The sequence below is a fragment of the Oryx dammah genome, unplaced genomic scaffold (genome assembly GCF_014754425.2).
Source record: "Oryx dammah isolate SB20612 unplaced genomic scaffold, SCBI_Odam_1.1 HiC_scaffold_23, whole genome shotgun sequence".
Taxonomy (NCBI): domain Eukaryota; kingdom Metazoa; phylum Chordata; class Mammalia; order Artiodactyla; family Bovidae; genus Oryx; species Oryx dammah.
In genome coordinates this window covers 41,192,928-41,218,552 of record NW_024070207.1, presented here as the reverse complement: position 1 = coordinate 41,218,552, position 25,625 = coordinate 41,192,928, and the positions used below count along the sequence as shown (strand labels likewise).

Below are 25,625 nucleotides of genomic sequence, written 5' to 3'. Positions count from 1 at the left end.
AGACATCCTGGAATGTGAAGTCAAGTGGGCCTTAGGAAGCATCACTACGAACAAAGCTAGTGGAGGTGATGGAATTCCAGTTGAGCTATTTCAAATCCTAAAAGATGATGCTGTGAAAGTGCTACACTCAATATACCAGCAAATTTGGAAAACTCAGCAGTGGCCACAGGACTGGCAAAGGTCAGTTTCATTCCAATCCCTAAGAAAGGCAATGCCAAAGAATGTTCAAACTACCACACAATTGCACTCATCTCACATGCTAGTAAAGTAATGCTCAAAATTCTCCCAAGCCAGGCTTCAATAATACATGAACCGTGAACTTCCAGATGTTAAAGCTGGTTTTAGAAAAGGCAGAGGAACCAGAAATCAAAGTGCCAACATCTGCTGGATCATTGAGAAAGCAAGAGAGTTCCAGAAAAACAGCTATTTCTTCTTTACTATGCCAAAGGCTTTGACTGTGTGGATCACAATAAACTGTGGAAAATTCTGAAAGAGACGGTAATACCAGACCACCTGACCTGGTCCTTGAGAAATCTCTATGCAAGTTAGAAAGCAGCAGTTGGAACTGGACATGGAACAACAGACTATTTCCAAATAGGAAAAGGAGTACATCAAAGCTGTATAGTGTCACCCTGTTTATTTAGTTTATATACAGAGTACATCATGAGAAACGCTGGGCTGGATGAGGCACAAGCTGGAATCAAGATTGCTGGGAGAAATATCAGTAACCTCAAATAGGCAGATGACACCACCCTTATGGCAGAAAGTGAAAAAGAACTAAAGAGCCTCTTGATGAAAGTGAAAGAGGAGAGAGAAAAAGTTGGCTTAAAGCTCAACATTCAGAAAACTAAGATCATGGCATCCAGTCCCATCACTTCATGGCAAATAGATGGCGAAACAGTGGACACAGTGGCTGACTTTATTTTTGGGGGGCTCCAAAATCACTGCAGATGGTGACTGAAGCCATGAAATTAAAAGACTCTTACTCCTTGGAAGGAAAGTTATGGCCAACCTAGACAGCATATTAAAAAGCAGACATTACTTTGCCAACAAAGGTCCGTCTAGTCAAGGCTATGTTTTTTTCCAGTAGTCATGTATGGATGTAAGAGTTGGACTATGAAGAAAGCTGAGTGCTGAAAAATGATGCTTTTGAACTGTGGTGTTGGAGAAGACTTTTGAGAGCCCCTTGGACTGCAAGGGGATCCAACCAGTCCATCCTAAAGGAGATCAGTCCTGAGTGTTCATTGGAAGGACTGATGTTGAAGCTGAAACTCCAATACTTTGGCCACCTGATGCGAAGAGCTGACTCATTTGAAAAGACCCTGATGCTGGGAAAGATTGAAGGCAGGAGGAGAAGGGGACAACAGAGGATGAGATGGGTGGATGGCATCACTGACTCAATGGACATGAGTTTGGGTAAACTCTGGGAGTTGGTGATGGACAGAGAGACCTGGTGTGCTGCAGTCCATGGGGTCTCAAAGAGTCGGACACAATTGAGTGACTGAACTGAATGTTATAAAGATGGTTAAAGAGAAGAAATGGCATAGAGAGGTTAAAAAAATAAGATGTTCTGATTAGAGAGAATGCCTAGGTCAAGAGACAGAAGACAGAAATAACTTTCCCTATATATGGACAGGAAAGGAATGGGTTTGCTAGAGCAGAGGTGGAATGAAATGTTGGTGAAAGAGAAGAGAATATCTTGCTTAGGATAGTTGTGCTGGTTTATAAAAAGTGTTCCTGTGCTTACTCACTCAGTCTTGTCTGACTCTGCGACCCTGTGGACTGTAGCTCACCAGGCCCCCCTGTCCATGGGATTCCCCAGGCAGGAATACTGTAGTGGATTGCCATGCCTTCCTCCAGGAGATCTTCCCAACCCAAGGATCAAACCTGGGTCTCCCTCATTGCAAGCAGATTCTTTACCAGTTGAGCCACCAGGGAAGCCCAGGAATACTGGAGTGGGTAGCCTATCCCTTCTCCAGGGGATCTTCCTGACCCAGAAATAAACTGGGGTCTCCTGCATTGCAGGCAGATTATTTACAGCTAAGCTACCAGGGAAGCCCAAAACATATCTAGAAACACTCATTTGGAGAAAGATGTTTTCATACAGTTTGGGGGCAAATTAAGCCATCCAACAGAACCATGCCATAAACACCACTGACAGGCACGGACTTCCAAGCTAGAATCCTTCCCAATTCCACAGTTCCCACTCGCCTCTGTCTGGTCCAGGCCCCCAGCCACACTCTGCATTACAAGGTCACTGTTGGGTTCATCTTCTGTTTGCTGTTAGTGTGAGGGAAGGGAGCCTGGATCTGCCTGTAGCCCGTCTGCAGCCAGTCCAGGAATGGGGGCACTGGGGTCATGGGCACTGAGTCTGGCTGCAGCATACCCCACAAAGGGGGGATGCAGGTACTGCCCTCGATGGGGCACGATCTGGGTGACCTGCTGGCAGTTGAGCACAGAGAATTTAGTGGGCATGTCCACATACACATTGTTCATGGTGCCCTCAGGCAAGCAACAGTTGGTCTGGGACCTGGTCTGGCACCCAATCCCCTGAGTTGGCGCTGGAGCTGGTGGCTGTGCAGGACTGGTGGGAGGAGGAGCCCCGGGAGGTGCTGGCACTTAGGATCATGAGGATAGTCTCCATCAGGCGGGGTCCTCCCAGGGCTCGGCTCTGCTGAGGCTCCTGCTTGGGCCAGAGGCATCTGCAGCAGCAGGCAGTCACAAGGGATCCCAAGATGATGAATGCAAGAAACACCAACCCGACAATGAGGAAGTGCACATAGATGGGGACTGCTGAGCCGCCGGGGCCATCTTTTTCCACACAGTCAGGCTCACCAGCACCCTGTTGGTATATGTAATTTATAGGTAATGAAGTTGTGTAGTGTCAGTCCTCTGATTTTGTTCTTCCCCTTCAATATTGAGTTGGCTGTTCTAGATCTTTTGCCTCTCCATATCAATTTTAAAATCAGTTTGTCAATATCCACAAAATAACTTTCTGGGATTTTGACTGGGATTACTATTGATACATTGAACCTACAGATGAAGTTGTGAAGAACTGACATCATGACAATATTGAGTCTTCCTATCCATGGACATGGAATATCTCTCCATTTATTTAGTTCTTCCTTAATATCCTATATCAGAGTTTTGTAGTTTATATATAGATCATGCACATGTACATCATAGGGATTTTGTACATTGGTGTGACTTGTAGAAAGTCTTAGCCAGCTCAGCAGGGACCTCTGGCACCATTTTTAAATCTATACCTAAAGTTTTCAATTTTTGAGGGTGCTTATGTAAATAGTTTCATTGAGTTAGCAACAGTTAGAACTGGACATGGAACAACAGACTGGTACCAAATAGGAAAAGGAGTACGTCAAGGCTGTATATTGTCACCCTGCTTATTTAACTTATATGCAGAGTACATCATGAGAAACGCTGGGATGGAAGAAGCACAAGCTGGAATCAAGATTGCCAGGAGAAATATCAATAACCTCAGACATGCAGATGACACCACCCTTATGGCAGAAAGTGAAGAAGAACTAAAAAGACTCTTGATGAAAGTGAAAGAGGAGAGTGAAAAAGTTGGCTTAAAGCTCAACATTCAGAAAACGAAGATCATGGCATCTGGTCCCATCACTTCATGGGAAATAGATGGGGGAACAGTGGAAATAGTGTCAAACTTTATTTTTGGAGATTCCAAAATCACTGCAGGTGGTGACTATAGCCATGAAATTAAAAGACTCTTACTCTTTGGAAGGAAAGTTATGGCCAACCTAGATAGCATATTCAAAAGCAGAGACATTATTTTGCCAACAAAGGTCCGTCTAGTCAAGGCTATGGTTTTTCCAGTGGTCATGTATGGATGTGAGAGTTGGACTGTGAAGAAAGCTGAGTGCCGAAGAATTGATGCTTTTGAACTGTGGTGTTGGAGAAGACTCTTGAGAATCCCTTGGACTGCAAGGAGATCCAACCAGTCCATTCTAAAGGAGATCAGTCCTGGGTGTTCCTTGGAAGGAATGATGCTAAAGCTGAAACTCCAGTACTTTGGCCACCTCATGCAAAGAGTTGACTCATTGGAAAGACCCTGATGCTGGGAGGGATTGGGGGCAGGAGGAGAAGGGGACGACAGAGGATGAGATGGCTGGATGGCATCACCGACTCGATGGACATGAGTTTGAGTGAACTCTGGGAGATGGTGATGGACAGGGAGGCCTGGCGTGCTGCGATTCATGGGGTCGCAAAGAGTCAGACACAACTGAGCAACTGAACTGAACTGATGTAAATAGTAGTGTGCCTTTTATTTCAAATTCCACCTGTCCTTTTCTAGCATATAGGAAAGAAATTGACTTTGTATATTAACTTTATCCTTCAATCTTGGTTTATTAGTTCCAGAAGGGGTTTTTTGGTCAATTCTTTCAGAATTTCTATATAGACAATCATGTCATCTGCAAATAAAGACAGTTTTGATTTCATGCTTCTCAATTTATATACCTCTCATTTCCTTTTCTTGTCTTAATGAATTAGCTAGGACTTCCAGTATGATGTTGAAAAGCAGTGATAAGAGGCAACATCCTTGCCTTGTTCTTTATCATTGCAGAAAAGCTTTGAGTTTCTCACAGCTGCATGATGTTAGCTGCAGGGTTTTTGCAGAAGTTCTTTATTAAGTTGAGGAAATTCCCTTCTATTTCTGGCTTACTAAGAGTCATGAATGAGCATTGGATTTTGCCAAGTACTTTTTACACATCTATTGATATAATCATTTGATTTTTCTTCTTTAGTCTGTCGCTTTGTGAATTACATTAATTGATTTCTGAATGTTGAACCAGCCTTAGATATTTGGGATAAATTCCAACTGGCTATGGTATATAATTCTTTTTTTATAGTTTTTATTCAATTTGCTAATATTTTGCTGTGGACTTTTAAATGTATGTTCTTAAGAATTATTGATCTGTAGTTTTTTTTCTTATAATGTCTTCTCTGATGTTAGTATTAATGGTAATACTGGTCTCACGAAATGAGTTAGCAAGCATTTCCTCTGCTTCTATCTTCTGAAAGAGATTGTAGAGAATTGGTATAATTTCTTCCTTAAATGTTAAATAGAATTCACCAGTAAACCCATCTGGGTTTAGTGCTTTTTGTTTAAAGTTTATTAAGTATTGATTCAATTTCTTTAACAGAAATCAGTCTATTCATATTGCCTACTTCTTCTTGTGTGAGTACTGGCAGTTGAATTTCTTTCAAGGAATTGACTGATTTCATCTAGGTTACCAAATTTGTGGATATCTGTCATTGTCGTTTAGTCATGTCTGACTCTTTTGTGACCCCATGGATTATGGCCCTCCAGGCTGCACTGTCCATGGGATTTCCCAGGCAAGAATACTGGAATGGGCCATTTCCTTCTCCAGAGGATCTTCCCGACCCAGGTATCAAACTTGCATCTCCTGCATTGGCAGGCAGATTCTTTACCACAGAGTCACCAAGGAAGCCCTTATGGGCATCTAGTTGTTAACAATATTCTTTTATTTATGCATTTAATGTCCATAAGATCTGTGGTGATGTCCCTTCTTTCATTCTTTATATTAGTAATGTGTGTCTTCTATTTTACTTAGCCTGCCTAATGTTTATCAATTTATTGCTCTTTCTGAAGAACTAACTGTTGTTTCCATTGATGTTCTCTATTGATTTCCTGTTTTCAATTTCATTGATTTCTGCTCTAATTTTTTGTTTTTATTTATTTTTTATTGGAAGATAACTCCTTTACAATATTGTGCTGATTTCTACCATGTATCAACATGAATCAGTCACAGGTAGCTGCTCTAATTTTTATTATTTCTTTTCTTTTGCTTACATGGAATTTCATTTGCTTTTTTTTTTTTTTGTAGTTTCCTAAAGTGGAAACTTAGATTATTGATTTTAAATCTTTCTTATTTTCTAATACATGCATCCAATGCTATAAATTTCCCTCTAACCACTGTTTTCACAGAACCCCTCAAATTTTGATAGGTTGTATTTTCCTTTTTGTTTAATTCAAAATGTTTTTTAATTTCTCTTGAGGTCTGTCTGTGTTACTTAGAAGTGTATTATTTAATCTCCAAGTATTTCAGAGATTTTCCAGCTCTCTGTTATTGATTTCTATTTTAATTCCATTGTGGTTATCTGAGAATAAACATTATATAATATCTATTCTTTTAAATTGGTTAAATTATGTTTTATGGCCCAAACTGTATTAACAGTTAATTTTGGTGATGTTCTACGTGAGCTTGAGAAGAATATGTTATCTGTTCTTGCTGGGTAAAGTACTCAATAGACGTCAATTATATCCAATTTACTGATGGTGCTGTTGAGTTCAATTATGTCCTCACTAATTTTCTGCCTGCTGAATCTGTCCATTCCTAATAGAGTTAGGCTGAAGTTTCCAAGAGTGGATTCTCAGGACTTCCCTGGTGGTCCAGTGGTTAAGGATCCATGTTCCAGTGCAGGACACATGAGTTTGACCCCTGGTCGAGGAACTAAGATCCCACATACCACAGGGTAACTAAGCTGGCACACTGCAACTATCGAGCCTGCTTAGCACAACAAAGAGCCCATGCACTGCAATGAAAGATCTCATGTGCAGCAACCAAGATCTCATGCACCACAACTAAGACCTGATGCAGGCAAATAAAGAAATAAATGTTTTAAAAATAATAAAATAAAATAGTGAAATTCATCTATTTTTCCTTGCAATTCTATCAGTTTTCATCCCATGTATTTTGGCAATCTGTTGTTAGGCATATATACAATAAAGAGCTGAATGAATCACAAGCTAGAATCAAGATTGATGGGAGAAATAGCAACAACCTCAGATATGCAGATGATAACACCCTTATGGCAGAAAGTGAAAAGGAAGTAAAGAGCCTCTTGATGAGAGTGAAAGAGGAGAGTAAAAAAGCTAGCTTAAAACTCAACATTCAAAAACCTAAGATCATGGCATCTGGTCTCATCACTTCATGGCAAATAGATGGGGAAAAAGTGGAAGCAATGACAGATTTTATTTTCTTGGGCTCCAAAATTACTGTAAACAGTAACTGCAGCCATGAAATTAAAAGACACTTGCTCGTTGGAAGGAAAGCTACGACAAACCTTGACAGCATATTAAGAAGTAACCATTAGTTTGTTTTCTATTTATTACTCTACTTCTGTTTTGTAAATAAGTTCATTTATACTTTTTTTTAAGATTTCTTACATAAGCAAAATGAGAAGGTGGTGGCAGAGGATGAGATGGTTAGATAGCATCACCAACTCAATGGACATGAATTTGAGCAAACTCCGGGAGATAGTGAAAGACAGGGAAGCCTGGTGTGCTGTAGTTCATGGGGTCACAGTCAGACATGACTTAGCAACTGAACAACATATAAGTGATATCATATGATATTTGTCTTTCTGTTTCTGACTTACTTCACTAAGTATGACAATCTCTAGGACCATTCATGTTGCTGCAAATAGCATTGTTTGTTCTTTTTTATGACTGAGTAATACTGCATTGTATATATGTACCACATCCTCTTTATCCATTCCTCTGTTGATAAGTTTGTTTTAGATTCCTCACATAAATGGGGTCATGTAATATTTGCCCTGTGTCTGGTTTATTCCTCTATGCATAATGTCTTCCAGATTTATATATGTTATCATGAATGGCAGAATTTCCTTTTTAAGGCTGAATAATATTCCATTGTATGTATATAGCACATTTTCTCTATCCATTGATCAGTTGTACTGTATTACTGTACTTTTCAAGGTGCTGTACTGTAAGATTAAACATCTTTTCTTTACTTTTTATGTTTGTGTTTGTTTTTTTATGTATTAGTTGTGTGAAAAGTACTGTAAACCTATTATAGTACAGTACTATGTTGCTGTTTGTGTTAGTTGGGTACCTAAGCTAACTTTGTTCAGCTTATGAACAAATTGGACTTAACAAACTCACTCTCAGAATGGAACTCATTTGTATATAGGGGACTTGGTATAAAACTACAAAAGGTTCAGCAATTCTACTTTTGGGTATATATCCAAAGGAACTGAAATCATAATTTTGAAGAGATATCTACATCGCCATGATCACTGCATAGAGGGCATAGAGGGGTTGGCATCCAGTGAACAGGCAAGAAGAATTATTGGATGGAGGAGGGAGGGGAGATTGGAAAGGGTAGAGCTGAAAGAGCATCAGCAATAGGAGATGGAGTGTAAGCTGCAATTTCACCCATACCTGAGGTTAATGGAATGCACATTTGCATCTTTGAAAGTTTGCAATTTGAAGGTTCACATGTAGGAGACTTAGTATAATTGAGCATTTTATTATTTTATTTTCCATCTTTTCTTAGTATATCAGTTATATTCCTTTTTTTTAACTTTTTTAGAGGTTGCCCTAGAGTATGCAATATACATTTATAACTAATCCACAGTGTAAGTACCATATACAAAATATTCCTAATTCTTCTTTCCAAATTTATCATTGCTGTCATTCATTTTGCTTATACATAAGCATACAGAATCAAATACATTGTTGTTATTTTTTTTTTATTTTGAGCAAGCTATTTTCTGTTAGATCAATTGATAAGAAAAATAAAAGGTTTTATTTTACCTTCTCATATTCTTTCTGCAATGCTCTTTCTTTATATAGAGTTTCTGATCTATACAATTTTCCTTCTCTCTGAAAATGTTCTCTTAACATTTATTACAAGGCACATCTACTGATGACAAATTTCAATTTTGTTTGTATGAGAAAGTATTTCCCCTTCACTTTTGAAGAATAATTTTGTAGAGTACAGAATTCTAGACAAGTGTTTTTCTTTCCTCAACATTTTAAGTATTTCAAACCAATCTCTTCTTGCTTGCATGGTTTCTGAGAAGAAGTCATTATAAGTCTTATGTTTACTTCTCTATAGGTAAAGTATTTTTAAACTATGGCTTCTTTCATGATTTTTTTCTTTATATTCTCTGCAGTTTGAATATGATATGTATATGTGTGATTGTTATTTGGCATTTATCTCATTTGGTGTTCTTTGAGCTTCCTATATCTGTGATTTAGCATCTGACATTAATTTTGGGGAAAATCTCAGTCATTATTGTTTCAAATATTACTTGTTATTTTCCCTTTCTTTTCTTTTTGATATTCCAGTACATATATGTTATACCACTTGTAGTTGTCCTACAGTTCTTGGCTATTCCATTCTAGGTTTTTTCAGTCTTTTTTGTATTTTTCAGTTTTGGAAGTTTCTGTTCTCTCATTATCAAGTACAGAAATTATTTTCTCAGCTATATCTAATCTATTAATGAGCCCATCAAAATTATTCTTTCTGTTACACTGTTTTTATCACTATCTTTTCTTTTTTTTAGAATTCCCACCTCTCTGCTTACATTATCTACCTGTTCTTCCCTATTATCTACTTTTTCCACTGAAGTCCTTACATATTAACCACAGTCTTCCAACATTTCTGCCATATCTGACTTTGGTTCTGATGCTTGTTCAATCTCTTTGAGCTATGTTTTCAGCCTTATAGTATGCCTTCTGATTTTTTTGTTGTAAGGTGTACTGCTGTTATGGATTGAAGGTTTGTGTCCCCCTAAAATTTATGTTGAGCTTTAAGCCAACTTTTTCACTCTCCTCTTTCACTTTCATCAAGAGGCTCTTTAGTTCTTCTTCAATTTCTGCCATAAGGGTGGTGTCATCTGCATATCTGAGGTTATTGATATTTCTCCCGGCAATCTTGATTCCAGCTTGTGCTTCTTCCAGCCCAGCATTTCTCATGATGTACTCTGCATATAAGTTAAATAAGCAGGGTGACAATATACAGCCTTGACGTACTCCTTTTCCTATTTGGTACCAGTCTGTTGTTCCATGTCCAGTTCTAACTGTTGCTTCCTGACCTGCATATAGGTTTCTCAAGAGGCAGGTCAGGTGGTCTGGGATTCCCATCTCTTGAAGAATTTTCCACAGTGTTTTGTGATGCACACAGTCAAAGGCTTTGACATAGTAAAAAAGCAGAAATAGATGTTTTTCTGGAACTGTCTTGCTTTTACGATGATCCAGCAGATGTTGGCAATTTGATCTCTGGTTCCTCGGCCTTTTCTAAAACCAGCTTGAATATCTGGAAGTTCACAGTTCATGGACTGCTGAAGCCTGGCTTGGAGAATTTTGAGCATTACTTTGCTAGTGTGTGAGATGAGTGCAATTGTGCGGTAGTTTGAGCATTCTTTGGCATTGCCTTTCTTTGGGATTGGAGTGAAAACTGACCTTTTCCAGTCCTGTGGCCACTGCTGAGTTTTCCAAATTTGCTGACATATTGAGTGTAGCACTTTCACAGCATCATCTTTTAGGATTTGAAATAGCTCAACTGGAATTCCATCACCTCTACTAGCTTTGTTCGTAGTGATGCTTCCTAAGGCCCACCTGACTTCACAGTCCAGGATGTCCGGCTCTAGGTGAGTTGGCTTAAAGCTCAACATTCAGAAAACTAAGATCATGGCATCCGGTCCCATCATTCATGGCAGATAGATGGAGAAATAGTGGACACAGTGGATGACTTTATTTTGGGGGGCTCCAAAATCACTGTGGACGGTGATTGCAGCCATGAAATTAAAGACGCTTGCTCTTTGGAAGGAAAGTTATGACCAACCTAGACAGCATATTTAAAAGCAGAGATGGGGGCGGTCCTAAGATGGCAGAGGAATAGGATTGGAAGACCACTTTCTCCCCCACAAATTCATCGAAAGAACATTTGAACACTGAGCAAATTCCACAAACAACTTCTGAATGCTGACAGAGGAAATCAGGCACCCAGAAAGGCAGCCCATTGTCTTTGAAAGGAGGTAGGACAAAATATAAAAGATAAAAAGAGAGACAAAAGAGGTAGGGATGGAGATCCATCCCAGGAAGGGAGTCTTAAAAAAGAGAGAAGTTTCCAAACACCAGGAAACACTCTCACTGGTGGGTCTGTGGTGAGGCTTAGAATCTCAGAGGGCAACATAACTGGGAGGAAAAGTAAATAAATAAAAAACACAGATTACATGCCTAATGGCAACTCCCAGCAGAGAAGCAGCCCAGACGCTCTCATCCACCACTAGCAAGTGGGAGCTGGACAGGGAGGCACGGGCTGCACTGCTTAGGGTAAGGACTGGGCCTGAATGCCCTGAGGGCAATCTGAGGGAACTAACTTGAGATAGCAACCCAGACTGTGGGATAGCTATCCCACAAAAAGACCTAACCTAAGACACTGCCAGGCCCGCTCACAGAACAAAGGACTGAGCAGAGCTAACCGGCTGCAGACCGGCCCATCCCCCACCGGAGACAGGCAGACAAGGGCAGCAGAGCTGGAAAGGGGCAATCACGACCCCAGAGAGGCATCCTCTACCAAACTGCAAGCAGGCTTCGTTGCTAACCAAGACTTCTTGGGATTCTGGATGGTTGACATCCACCGGGAGGGTTGCAGCCAGAGATCAGCTCCCCAGAAGAGACACATGGCACACCTGAGAAGGTGCACCTGTTCTACACCCAGAAAACCAAGCAGCTGAGACAGGGGAGGCAATAAAGATGCACCCTCCAACTGGGGGTGACTGTGCTCACCAAGCACCTGGTCACCTGAGCTGCTCGGACCTGGGAAAGGCACAAAACGCAGGTCCAACTGAGTCTGCGCCTTTGTGGAGTACCTGACAACCTGAACCTCAGTGGCTTAGACCTGGGAAGTGCACGCAACCCAGGGTCTGCCTCAGACAGTTCCCAGCAGAGCAACCTAGAGCCTGAGAAGTGTAGACCATGAAAGCACACACGCTGTGAGCGGGGGCAAACCCAGTGTGGCTGAAACACTGCAAACACTCCCCATACACGCCAGTGATATTTGTTTGCAGTATTCCTCCCTCCCCAGAGCACAACTAAACAAGTGAGCCTAAAAAAGTGACCACCACTGCCCTCTTCTGTCAGGGCGGAAATTAGACCCTGAAGAGACCAGCAAACAGAAGAAGCTAAAATAAACAGAGGGAACCACTTTGGAAGTGACAGGTGCAATAGATTAAAACCCTGTAGTTAGCATCAACTACATAGGAAGGGGCCTATAGATCTTGAGAACTATAAGCCGGATCAAGGAACTATTTGAAAATGAATGGGAAAACCAATACAATATTGTAAAGTAATTAACCTCCAATAAAATAAATAAATTTATTTTAAAAAGGAAATGAACTGACCCCACACTGTTCACAACAGCTCCAGAGAAAGTCCTAGATATATTTTGAATATTATCATCATTACTATTATCATTTTTTAATTAAAATTTTTTTTTATTTTTAAGTTCTCTATTTCTCCTTTAATTTTCATTTTTATAACCTACTATTACCTTGCAAAAAAAAAAAAAGATCCAATTTTTAAAGCAAACTTCATATATATATTTTATAAATTTTGTGACTTTGTTTGTTTGATATTGTATTTTTGAGAATCTAACCTCTACACTAGATTTTTAATCTTTGCTTTTTGTTGTTATCAATTTTGTACCTTTAAGAACCCAATCTTCAGTACCCATTTTTATTGGGAGTGAGATTACTGGCTTGATTTCTCTCTCCCCCTTTTGACTCTCATTTTCTCCATCAGGTCACCTCTATCTCCTCCATCCCCTTTCTCTTCTCTACCCAACTCTGTGAATCTTTTTGTGTGTTCCGGGCTGTGGAGAACACTTAGAGAACTGATTACTGGCTGGATCTGTCTCTTTCCTCTTGATTCCCCCTTTTATGCTCCTGGCCACCTCTGTTTCCTTCCTCCCTCTTTTCTTCTCTGTGTAAATCTGTGAACATCTCTGAGGGATCCAGACTGTGGAGAGCACATAGGGAAGTGATTACTGGCTAGCTTTCTCTCTCCCCCTTTGATTCCTGGTCACCTCTATCTCCCTCCTCCCTCTTCTCTTCTCCATGTAACTCTGTGAACCTTTCCAGGTGTCCCTCACTGTGGAGAAACTTTTCATCATCAGTGCTGTATAGATGGAGAAGTCTTGAGGCTACTGTAAGAATAAGACTGAAAACCAGAGGCAGGAGGCTTAAGTTCAAAACCTGAGAACACCAGAGAACTCCTGACTCCAGGGAACATTAATCAAAAAGAGTTCATCAAAAGCCTCCATACCTACACTGAAACCAAGCACCACCCAAGGGCCAACAAGTTCCAGAGCAAGACATACCACGCAAATTCTCCAGCAACACAGGAACATAGCCCTGAGCTTCAATATACAGGCTGCCCAAAGTTATACCAAATCCACTGACATGACATCTCAAAACTTACTACTGGACACTTCATTGTACTCCAGAGAGAAGACATCCAGCTCCACCCACCAGAACAAGGACACAAGCTTCCCTAACCAGGAAACCTTGACAAGCCACCTGTCCAACCCCACCCACAGCGAGAAACCTCCACAATAAAGAGGAACCACAAACTGCCAGAATACGGAAAGGCCACCATAAACACAGCAATATAAACAAGATGAAAAGGCAGAGAAATACTCAGCAGGTAAAGTAACAGGATAAATGCCCACCAAACCAAACAAAAGAGGAAGAGACAGGGAATCTACCTGATAAAGAATTCAGAATAACGCTTGTGAAAATGATCCAAAATCTTGAAAACAAAAGAGAGTTATAGATAAATAGCCTGGAGACAAGGATTGAGAAGATGCAAGAAATGTTTAACAAGGACATAGAAGAAATAAATAAGAGTCAATATATAATGAATAATGCAATAAGTGTGATCAAAAACACTATGGAGGGAACCAAGAGTAAGAATAATTGAGGCAGAAGATAGGATAAGTAAGGTGGAAGATAGAATGGTAGAAATAAATGAAGCAGAGAGCAAAAAAGAAAAAAGAATTAAAAGAAATCAGGACAACCTCAGAACCTCTGGGACAATGTTAAACATCCCAACACTTGAATCACAGGAGTCCCAGAAAAAGAAGACAAAAAGAAAGACCATGAGAAAATACTTGAGAAGATAATAGTTGAAAACTTCCCTAAAATGGGGAAAGAAATAGTCACCCAAGTCCAAGAAGCCCAGAGAGTCCAAAACAGGATAAAGCCAAGGCAAAACACCCCAAGATACATATTAAGCAAATTAACAAAGATCAAACACAAAGAAGAAATATTAAAAGCAGCAAGGGAAAAACAACAAATAACACCCAAGGGGATTCCCATAAGGATAACAGCTGATCATTCAATAGAAACTCTTCAGGCCAGAAGGAATGGCAGGACATACTTAAAGTGATGAAAGAGAAAAACCAATAGCCCAGATTACTGTACCCAGCAAGGATCTCATTCGAATATGAAGGAGAAATCAAAAGCTTTACAGACAAACAAAAGCTGAGAGAAGTCAGCACCACCAAAACAGCTCTCCAACAAATGCTAAAGGATCTTCTCTAGACAGGAAACACAGAAAGGGTGTATAAACTTGAACCCAAAACAACAAAGCAAATGGCAATGGGATCATACTTATCAATAATGACCTTAAATGTAAATGGGTTGAAAGCCCCAACCAAAAGATGAAGACTGGCTGAATGGATACAAAAACAAGACCCCTATATATGTTGTCTACAAGGGACACATACAGACCAAACAAGGGACACATACAGACCAAAAGTGAAGGGCTGGTAAAAATATTCCATGCAAATAGAGACCAAAAGAAAGCAGGAATAGCAATACTCATATCAGATAAAATAGACTTTAAGATAAAGGTTGTGAAAAGAGACAAAGAAGGACACCACATAATGATCAAAGGATCAATTCAAGAAGAAGATATAACAATTATGAATATATATGCACCCAACATAGGAGCACCACAATATGTAAGGCAAATGCTAACATGCAAGAAAGGGTAAATTAACAATAACACAATAATAGTGGGAGACTTTAATACCCCACTCACACCTATGGATAGATTAACTAAACAGAAAATTAGCAAGGAAACACAAACTTTAAATGACACAATGGACCAGTTAGACCTCATTGATATCTATAGGACATTTCACTCCAAAACAATGAATCCCACCTCTTTCTCAAGTGCACATGGAACCTTCTCCAGGACAGATCACATCCTGGACCATAAATCTAGCTTTGATAAATTCAAAAAAATTGAAATCATTCCAAGCTTCCTTTCTGACCACAATGCAGTAAGATTAGATGTCCATTACAGGAGAAAAACTATTAAAAATTGCAACATATGGAGGCTGAACAACACACTGCTGAATAACCAACAAATCACAAAAGAAATCAAAATATGCATAGAAACTAATAAAAATGAAAACACAACAACCCAAAACCTACGGGACACTGTAAAAGCAGTGCTAAAGGGAAGGTTCATAGCAATACAGGCTTACCTCAAGAAAAAACAAAGAAGTCAAATAAATAACCTAACTCTACACCTAAAGCAATTAGAAAAGGAAGAAATGAAGAACCCCAGGGTTAGTAGAAGGAAATAAATCACAAAAATTAAGGCAGAAATAAATGTAAAAGAAACAAAGACCATAGCAAAAATCAACAAAGCCAAAAGCTGGTTCTTTGAGAAGATAAATAAAATTGACAAACCATTAGCCAGATTCATCAAGAAACAAAGGGAGAAGAATCAACAAAATTAGAAATGAAAATGGAGAGATCACAACAGACAACACAGAAATACCAAGGATCATAAGATACTACTATCAGCAACTATATGCCAATAAAATGGACAACTTGGAAGAAATGGACAAATTCTTTAAAAAGTACAACTTTACAAAACTGAACCAGGAAGAAATAGAAAATCTTAAGAGACCCATCACAAGCACGGAAATTGAAACTGTAATCAGAAATCTTCCAACAAACAAAAGCCCAGGACCAGATGGCTTCACAGCTGAATTCTACCAAAAATTTAGAGAAGAGCTAACACCTATCCTACCCTAACTCTTCCAGAAAATTGCAGAGGAAGGTAAACTTCCAAACTCATTCTGTGAGGCCACCATCACCCTAAGACTAAAACCAGACAAAGATGCCACAAAAAAAGAAAACTACAGGCCAATATCACTGATGAACATAGATGCAAAAATCCTTAACAAAATTCTAGCAAACAGAATCCAACAACATAGTAAAAAGATCATACATCATGACCAAGTGGGTTTTATCCCAGGGATGCAAGGATTCTTCAATATCTGCAAATCAATCAATGTAATACACCACATTAACAAATTGAAAGATAAAAACCATATGATTATCTCAATAGATGCAGAGAAAGCCTTTGACAAAATTCAATATCCATTTATGATAAAAACCCTCCAGAAAGCAGGAATAGAAGGAACATACCTCAACATAATAAAAGCTATATATGACAAACCCACAACAACCATTATCCTCAATGGTGAACCACTGAAAGCATTTCCCCAAAAAGTCAGGAACAAGACAAGGGTGCCCACTTTCACCACTACTATTCAACATAGTTTTGGAAGTTTTGGCCACAGCAATCAAAGCATAAAGAAATAAAAGGAATCCAGATTGGAAAAGAAGAAGTAACACGCTCACTGTTTGCAGATGACAAGATCCTTTACATAGAAAACCCTAAAGACTCCACCAGAAAATTACTAGAGCTAATCAATGAATATAGTAAAGTTGCAGGATACAAAATTAGCACACAGAAATCCCTTGCATTTCTGTACACTAACAATGAGAAAACAGAAAGAGAAATTAAGGAAACAAGCCCATTCAACATTGCAACGAAAGGAAAAAAATACTTAGGAATATATCTACCTAAAGAAACAAAACACCAATATATAGAAAACTATAAAACACTGGTGAAAGAAATCAAAGAGGACACAAATAGATGGAGAAATATACCATGTTCATGGATTGGAAGAATCAATATAGTGACAATGAGTATACTACCCAAAGCAATCTACAGATTCAATGCAATCCCTATCAAGCTACCAATGGTATTTTTCACAGAACTAGAACAAATAATTTCACAAATTGTATGGAAATACAAAAAGCCTCAAATAGCCAAAGCTATCTTGAGAAAGAAGAATGGAACTGGAGGAGTCAATCTGCCTGACTTCAGGCTCTACTACAAAGCCACAGTCATCAAGACAGTATGGTACTGGCACAAAGACAGAAATATAGATCAATGGAAGAAAATAGAAAGCCAAGAGATAAATCCACGCACCTATGGACACCTTATCTTTGACAAAGAAGGCAAGAATATACAATGGAGAAAAGAAAATCTCTTTAACAAGTGGTGCTGGGGAAACTGGTCAACCACTTGTAAAAGAATGAAACTAGAACACTTTCTAACACCATACACAAAAATAAACTCAAAATGGATTAAAGATCTAAATGTAAGACCAGAAACTATAAAACTCCTAGAGGAAAACACAGGCAAAACACTCTCCGACATAAATCAAAGCAGGATCTTCTATGACCCACCTCCCAGTGTATGGGAAATAAAAGCAAAAATAAACAAATGGGAACTAATTAAACTTAAAAGCTTTTGCACAACAAAGGAAACTGTAAGCAAGGTGAAAAGACAGCCTTCAGAATGGGAGAAAATAATAGCAAATGAAGCAACTGACCAATAATTAATCTCAAAAATATACAAGCAACTCCTGCAGCTCAATTCCAGAAAAATAAATGACCCAATCAAAAAATGGACCAAAGAACTAAACAGACATTTCTCCAAAGAAGACATACATATGGCTAACAAATACATGAAAAGATGCTCAACGTCACTCATTATCAGAGAAATGCAAATCAAAACCACATGAGGTACCATTTCACACCAGTCAGAATGGCTGCTATCCAAAAGTCAACAAGCAATAAATGCTGGGGAGGGTGTGGAGAAAAGGGAACCCTCTTACACTGTTGGTGGGAATGCAAACTAGTACAGCCACTATGGAGAACAGTTGGAGATTCCTTAAAAAACTGGAAATAGAACTGCCATATGACCCAGCAATCCCACTGCTGGGCATATACACTGAGGAAACCAGAATTGAAAGAGACACGTGTACCCCAATGTTCATCGCAGCACTGTTTATAAGAGCCAGGACATGGAAGCAACCTAGACATCCATCGGCAGATGAATGGATAAGAAAGCTATGGTACATATACACAATGGAATATTACTCAGCCATTAAAAAGAATACATTTGAATCAGTTCTAATGAGGTGGATGAAACTGGAGCCTATTATACAGGGTGAAGTAAGCCAGAAAGAAAAACACCAATACAGTATACTAACGCATATATATATGGAATTTAGAAAGATGGTAACGATGACCCTATATGTGAGACAGCAAAAGAGACACAGATGTATAGAACAGTCTTTTGGACTCTGTGGGAGAGGGCGAGGGTGGGATGATTTGGGAGAATGGCATTGAAACATGTATATTATCATATGTGAAACCAATCACCAGTCCAGTTTCAATGCATGAAATAGGGTGCTCGAGGCTGGTGCACTGGGATGACCCAGAGGGATGGGATAGGGAGGGAGGTGGGAGGGGGGTTCATGATGGGGAACACATGTACACCCGTGGCAGATTCATGTCAATGTATGGCAAAACCACTACAATATTGTAAAGTAATTAGCTTCCAATTAAAATAAGTAAATTTATATTTTAAAAAAATCAGAGACATTACTTTGCCAACAAAGGTCCATCTAGTCAAGTCTATGGTTTTTCCAGTGGTCATGTATGGATGTGAGAGTTGGACTATAAAGAAAGCTGAGTGCAGAATAATTGATGCTTTTGAGCTGTGGTGTTGGAGAAGACTCTTGAGAGTCCCTTGGACTGCAAGGAGATTCAACCAGTCCATCCTAAAGGAGATCTGTCCTGGGTGTTCATTGGAAAGACTGATGTTGAAACTGAAGCTTTGGCCACCTGATGCAAAGAGCTGACTCATTGGAAAAGACCCTGGTGCTGGGAAAGATTGATGGCTGGAGGAGAAGGGGATGACAGAGGATGAGATGGTTGGATGGCATCACCGACACAATGGACATGATTTTGAGTGGACTCCCAGAGTTCGTGATGGACAGGGAGGCCTGGCCTGCTGCGGTTCATGCGGTCGCAAAGAGTTAGACATGACTGAGCGAATGAACTGAACTTAACTGAACTGAAAATTTATATTGAAGCCCTTCCCTATGTGATGGTACTTACAGGTGGAGCCTTTGGAACATAATTATGTTTAGATGAAGTCATGAGTGTGGGGCCTCCATGATGAGATGAGTGTCCTTATAAGAAGAAGAATATACCAGAGTTTTCTCTCTGCCGTGTGAGGACCCAAGAAGGCACCAATTTGCAAGTCAGGAAGAGGATCTTTACCAGGCACCAAATCTGTTGGTACCTTGAATTTTTTACTTCCTAGGCTCTATCAGTTCAGTTCAGTTCAGTTCAGTCACTCAGTCGTGTCCGACTCTTTGCGACCCCATGAATCGCAGCACGCCAGGCCTCTCTGTCCATCACCATCTCCTGGAGTTCACTCAGACTCACGTCCATCGAGTCCGTGATGCCATCCACCTATCTCATCCTGGGTCGTCCCCTTCTCCTCCTGCCCGCTGTGATAAATAAATGTCTATTGTTTAAGTCACCCATTACATCATATTTTGTTATAGCAGCCTGAACTAAGACAACTGGGTAAAAGGAACTGTGGTAAATAGGCATTTAGTAATGTCATGATAAGGTGTAGGGGAAGAGGAAGCTTTCAATAGCCCTATGATTAGGTCATAATCTTTTGGTGATCCTGTACCCTTGGATGGTAAATTTCACAGGATGGGTAGTGGGGGTTAGAGTTGGGTGCTTCCCTTCCCTCAAGTAGGCTTTTAAAAACTCTAGCATGTGAGGTTCTAGTAAAATAGTTTCTGGTAAAATAGCTTCTCCTGAGAGCATACCTTGTTAAGAAGAACATAATGGTTCCAACATAATTTCTTTTCTCCTCTGCCTGCTAAAAACACAAAAGAATCCTCTCTGATATTTACTGTGAGGGCCTGGTCAAGCTCCTAGAAGCAAAACTCACAGAAGTTTGGTGGCCCCCATATGACTGGGTCCCTTTGGGGTCTCTAAGTCCTAGAGCTGTCCACACTGACCCTCCAGCTCAGTTTACTGTAACTGAAATTCATTGATTCCAGTTCAGACTCTCCTACTGCAACACTGGGTCCCAAGGAGGTTTCTCCTCATAGATTTCTAATTCATCAAGTAGTGATTCTCTGTATATGTCTGTCTGTCTATCCAATTTCAGGGGGAGCAATTTGCCCTGTGACCTCACTTCTCTGACAGATCTAGGAAGAGTTGTGGGCTTTTCCATTTGTTCAGCTTTTTATTTGTTAAGACAGCATGGCAACTTCTAAGTCAGTTATTTGTTTTTCCTACCTAAGTATACATACCTTCTTTAGCAACTCAGTCCCTGTTTCCTACAGTAAAGTTAGAAACAGATTTGTTTGTTTTTTAAAGGAAAGTGACATAACAATAAAGATGAAAATCATGCTCAATTCTTTAGATGATTTTTTTTTCATAAACATATTTTCCTGTTATGGTAAATTTATATTAAGTAAATAATGATGGCATTAACTGGCATTCTTGATGTGCTTTTGATCATCTTTTTCCAAAAGCTACTGCTAAGAGAACTTCCTAAGAAACACCACTTAACCACTAAATGACCATTTCTTATATAATGGCCATTTCTTATATATAATGATAGCTTAGTTAGATATTGCTCTTCATTCCATTTTCTTCTCTATTTTATTGCCATTAACAATAATGAGATTTTCACACTTTCTCTTAAAATATAATAGATTCATTGAGCAATTGTTTCCCTGCCAAATATTATTGTAGAAAATGAAACATGTCTTCAGAATGATGTTTAATAGCTCGAGCCTTACCCAAAGCCCTCAAGCTTAGGATCCGTATCTAATTTGAACTTTATTTATGGCCCTTATCATACTGTACTATAATTGATTGTTTACTTGTCTGTCTCCAGACTGGATTTGCAGATCCTCAAGGGCAAAGACCATATGATATTCATTTCTGTATTTCCCATGTCAAGCACCATGCCTTGGCACATAGCTGGCACTCAGGAAATACTTGTTGAACTGGGATGTACTTCCTCTTACCTTTGGTTCACTTTTTGCCATATATTCATTCACTCACTCACTAAGTGAGCACATTTTCATCATAAAAATGCTCCCTTCCATAAACATGGAAGAGGACTTTTCAAGTACAACCTTTTCTGTATAACCCTTTCAAAGACAGGTTTTCACTGCACATCATCCATTCAATAACAAAAAATTTTACTGAGTACTTCATTTGTGCCTGGGCTTTCCTGGTAGCTCAGCTAGTAAAGAATTCACCTGCAATGCAAGAGACCCCAGTTTGATTTCTGGGTTGGGAAGATCCCCTGGGGAAGGGATAGGCTACTCACTCCAGTATTCCTGGGCTTCTCTGGTGGCTCAAATGGTAAAGAATCCATCTACAATGCAGGAGACCTGGATTCGACCCCTGAGTTGGGAAGATACCCTGCAGAAGGGAATGGCTACTCACTCCAGTATTCTGGCCTGAAGAATTGCATGAACAGAGGAACCTGGCAGGCTACAGTCCATGGGGTCACAAAGAGTCAGATGCAACTGAGCAACTTTCACTTTCACATTTGTGCCTGGAATGATGCTAGGCACTGAGGCAACAGTAATATGACTGATGAGGTCTTCACTCTTACACTGAAAGAGATAGACATTAAACAGTTATTTAATCACAGTAGCATGTGTCTCAACAGAGCACAATCATACCGTTTCTAAACTGCCTTTCCTCATCTGTCTACCTCTTTGGACTCATACCCTTAAGGACGAGAACTCTGTCTACCTGTTTTACTGACTCTCACCCTTTCAGCACCTACCACAGTGCCTGACATATGCTGCTGCTGCTGCTGCTAAGTTGCTTCAGTCGTGTCCGACTCTGTGTGACCCCATAGACAGCAGCCCACCAGGCTCCTCCATCCATGGGATTTTCCAGCCAAGAGTACTGGAGTGGGGTGCTATTGCCTCCTCTGGCCTGACATATGGGACAAGACCAAAAAACACTGGACAAATAAATCAAAAAATTAAAGAGTAAATGGCCAAATGAATAAATATTATCAGTATCACTATGTGGTAAAATTAACTAGGCAGTCTTCATACCTCCTACTGAGCAAGTCCTCTTGGATTTACAAACAACAGATACAACTTACAGAATCATAGCCAGTGTGGTTATGGCCTATGGAATTTAAGTACTCCCTATTTCTATCAAATTATTATTCTTCCCAGAGGAAGGAGAATCATTGATGAGAAGTTAAAGAGGACAAGGAGAGATTTAATAATAATATATAGCAGTTATCAATAATGAACCAAAGTCTGTACTAAAAGGTTTACATAGATTATCTCATTAAGTACTTATAGCATCTCTTTGACATGGTATAATTATCACCATTGATAGAGAAAAGAGAATCCTTCTACAGTGTTGGTTGGAATGTAAATTGGTACAACCATTATAGAGAACAATATGGAGGTTCCTTAAAAAATACTAAAAACAGAACTACCGTAGGAACAATCCCACTCTTGAGCATATGTCCAGAGAAAACCACAATTCAAAAAGATATATGTACCCCAATGTTCATTGCAGCACTATTTGCAATAGCTAAGACATTTAGGAAGCAACCTAAATGCTCATTGACACAGTAATGGATAAAGGTGTGGTACATACATACAATGGAATATTGCTCAGCAATAAATAAGAATATAATAATGCCATTTGCAGTGACATGGGTGGGCCTAGAGATTCTCATACTAAGTGAAGTAAGTCATACAGATACAGACAAATATCACACAATATCACTTATATGTAGAATCAAAGAAAAAGATACAAATGAACTTAATTACAAAACAGAAACAGACTCACAGACTTCAAAAACAAACTTACGGTTAACAAAGGGGAAAGGTGGGAGGAGGGATAAATTAGTAGTTTTGAATTAACATGTACATACTACTGTACATGAAATAGATAATCAACAAGTACCTACTGTATAGCACAGAGAAAACTACTCAATACTCTATAATAACCTATATGGGAAAAGAATCTGAAAACGAATGGATATATGTATATATACATATATATATAACTGAATTATTTGGCTGTACTCCTGAAACTAATACAACATTGTACATCAACTATACTCTAATATAAAATAGAAATTAAATTTAGAAAACAATAATTATCACCATTGTTTTTTAAACATGAAGAAACTGAGGATCAAGGAATTTAAGTGATTTTTCCATGGTCACAGTAAATAGTGTAAGTGGAAATATAACTCAGGTCTGTGTGTCTCTAAAATAGAGCACTAAAATGCCTTGATAGATGCCTAATATAATTGAGCAAGTGTTCTCAGTGTGAGAAAAGGAAATCAAAATCTGCAGAGGGTCATATAGAATGTGAAAAAATACATATTCACTTGGTTAAAGATGCTAGATTGACAGCACATATTTATCTCCTTTCCTTCCTACGAACTTCTAAAATGACACCAGAGGAATTTTTTTAAGGTATAAATCTATAAAGACCAAAAAGATTAAGAGAGAAATCATCAGAAGCCATCACTCAGAAGCCATGGGTGATATTTCAACAATTCTTGGAAGTAGAGACTTCAGAGGAGGATACTGGATAAGCCAGCTGATCTGCTCTGTGAGATCCCCGAGAGACACCAATAAGGTAGGAGTGTAATTCAGAAATTAATACTGGAGAATGGCTGAGTATCTGTGTGTGAACTGAACATCCTCTGATGTCCCTACCCTTATTCCAAGCAGTAAGGCAAGAAACTATAGGTTCTATCTCTGGAAACTTAAATGAATAAGGTCATGACTTAAAAGACACCAAACTATGCTGGAGAGCAGTGGTTAGATATCTTAAAATTTTGCTTCTAAAACTGTGAGACCATTCTCACTCCCACCTCCAGATTCCTCCCTGCTAGGTTCAAAAAATGACAACAGCCAGGCTTCTGTCAAATCCTGCCCCCAAGACATGGAAGTATTATTTTTGGAGACACTGGCCTATTTGAGCAAACTATCTCCACATACTTACAGCTGAGATGTGAGGATCCCAGTAGAAAAGTCTGGCTTCTCATCCAACTACCAGTTGTAGGCTACCAGTCAACAAGCTTTATCTGCACACAGACTTCCTATAAGTGTTTTTGTACCTCACTCTTAAATATATTGAACATGTACCAATCATCATCTGACATATAATCATCATCCCACTTAGAATATAAACTCCATGAAAGCAAGGGTTTTGTTTCCTTTTTTGTTCATTTAAAACAATTTACTCAATATAGTTGAATGAATGAATAAATTTTAGGAAAGTCTCCAACATTAAATGAGCAACAAATAAAGCATAAATAATGGAATCCAGAACTATAACACAGAAAATGGGGTGGGGGGAACAGGAAAAAAATTTTGTGTTTTAGAAATCTCCATATTGACATCAGTAGGAATGACAGAGTATGGACATCTAAAAATTCTCTCCTCCGTAAAATCAACAAGAACATGGGAGGGGGGATTGTTAGAATCAACATTTTAAGAACTCTGTATATTAACGAAAAGATTGCAGCAACTGTATTTTTTAAGAAAATGGCTGGTTTTCTGTGTAAGAGTGAGCTTTGAGGCATTTTTAACTGACTCTATTCCCACATGGCTCTCCCCAGCTCAAGAGTAGCCTTGAAACCTAACATCCTGCAATTACAGTGAATAGCAGCAGCCTGGCAGCCACTGGAGGAAAAATGGGGTTCAATAAACTATAAAACCCAGAGAAGAGAACTGTCATTATTTGGCCTATCTGGTGATTTCCTGGAAGATTCCACTCACAAGTTTTGCTGTTATTTAACCAGACTGCTGCTGCTGCTGCTGCTAAGTCACTTCAGTCGTGTCCGACTCTGTGCGACCCTGTAGACGGCAGCCCACCAGGCTCCCCCGTCCCTGGGATTCTCCAGACAAGAACACTGGAGTGGGTTGCCATTACCTTCTCCAATGCATGAAAGTGAAAAGTGGAAGTGAAGTCACTCAGTCGATACACTAGTGATAAACAATTCAAATGAAATTAGGAAAATAATTCCAAAAACAATAGCATCAAAAAGAATAAAGTTTATAGGAATAAATTTAACAAATGAAATACCCACATTGTCTTGAAGAGATTGTTGGTAGGAATATGATCATTAAAACACACTACTATATATAAAATAGATAACTAATAAGAACCTACTGTATAGCATAGGGAACTCTACTCCATACTCTATAATGGCTTATATGCAAAAAGAGTCTTAAAAAAAACAGTGGATATATGTATAATTGATTGTTTGCTCTACACCTGAAAATAATAAAACACTGTATCAACTAGACTCCAATAAAAAATTTTTTTTAAGAAAGGAATTTTTAAAGTGATTGGGAGGAGATTTCAGCTTAAAATAAGGAAAATGTTATTGGAAACTGTAGGAAAGGTGATCCTCATTATAAAGTAGTAAAGAAGTTGTGTTCTAGTGTTCTGTGGAATGTTAAAAATGATAAACATGGATATTTAACCAAGGAGATTTCTAAGCAAAGTGTTGAAGGTGCAGTCTC

At 39.1% G+C, this 25,625-nt stretch overlaps 1 pseudogene; it reads right to left on the bottom strand.

The window, feature by feature from the left end:
- Positions 1-2,246: 2,246 nt before the first annotated feature.
- LOC120881552 overlaps positions 2,247-25,625 on the bottom strand; it is an 84,148-nt pseudogene continuing 60,769 nt past the window's right edge.